The sequence below is a fragment of the Otolemur garnettii genome, unplaced genomic scaffold (genome assembly GCF_000181295.1).
Source record: "Otolemur garnettii isolate 467f Iridium unplaced genomic scaffold, OtoGar3 scaffold00071, whole genome shotgun sequence".
Taxonomy (NCBI): domain Eukaryota; kingdom Metazoa; phylum Chordata; class Mammalia; order Primates; family Galagidae; genus Otolemur; species Otolemur garnettii.
Window position 1 is genome coordinate 5,343,801 of NW_003852466.1, and position 1,227 is coordinate 5,345,027.

The window sequence follows — 1,227 nt, forward strand, 5'->3', positions numbered from 1 at the left end:
TTTTTTTTTTTGGCCAGGTTTGAACCCACCACCTCCGGCATATGTGGCAGGCACTCTACTCCTTTGAACCACAGGTGCTACCCAGCCCCTCCATTCTTTAGGGTTCTGGTGTGGAAACTGTGTCAAGGGGAGATTCTCATTGAAGTGGGAGACTGAGTAGGCAGGGGTACCCCAGCAGCAAAGGGCCTTTCTCTTCCTCTCATGCTCTGGCTGGGGCTGGTGGTCTGGGGGTTCTTACTCCTTGAAGGCCGTGTGAGCCATAAGATCCACCACCCTATTGCTGTAGCCAAATTCATTATCATACCAGGCAATGAGTTTGACAAAGTGTTCATTGAGGGCAATGCCAGCCCCAGCACCAAAGATGGAAGAATGGGTGTCACTTTCGAAGTCAGAGGAGACGACCTGGTGGTTGGTGTAACCCAGGATGCCCTTGGGGGGGCCCTCTGATGCCTGCTTCACCACCTTCTTGATATCATCGTATTTAGCAGCCTTTTCCTGATGGCAAGTGAGATCCACAACTGACACATTGGCAGTGGGGACACAAAAGGTCATGCCAGTAAGCTTCCCATTCAGCTCAGGGATGACCTTGCCCACAGCCTTGGCTGCACCAGTTGAGGTAGGGATGTTCTGGAGAGCCCTGTGACTATCATGCCACAACTTCCCAAAGGGGCTACCCACAGTCTTCTGGGTGACAGTGATGGCATGGTTGGTGGTTATGAGTCCCTCCACAATGCCAAAGTTGTCATGGATGACCTTACCAAGGGGGCTAAGCAGTTGGTGGTGCAGGAGGCATTGCTGACAATGCTGAGGCTGTTTTCGTACTTCTCATGGTTCACACCCATCACAAACATGGGGGCATTGGCAGAAGGGGCAGAGATGATGTAGGTGAGCCCCAGCCTTCTCCATGGTGGTGAAGATACCAGGGGATTCCACAACATACTCAGCACCTACCTCACTCCATTTGATTTTGGTGGGATCTCACTCCTGGAAGATGGTTATGGGATTTCCATTGATGTCAAGCTTCCCATTCTCAGCCTTGACTGTGCCATGGAATTTGCCATGGGTGGAATCATACTGGAACATGTAGACCATGTAGTTGAGGTCAATGAAGAGGTCCTTGATGGACACAACATCCACTTTGCCAGAGTTAAAAGCAGTCCTGGTGATCAGGTGCTCAATATGACCAAAGCTGTTTATTCTGACCTTCACTTTCACCGTGGTGTCTCG

At 50.9% G+C, this 1,227-nt stretch overlaps 1 pseudogene; it reads right to left on the bottom strand.

Moving 5' to 3' along the window:
- Window positions 1-234: 234 nt before the first annotated feature.
- LOC105887344 lies at window positions 235-938 on the bottom strand (annotated as a pseudogene).
- Between the last annotated feature and the right edge of the window lie 289 nt (window positions 939-1,227).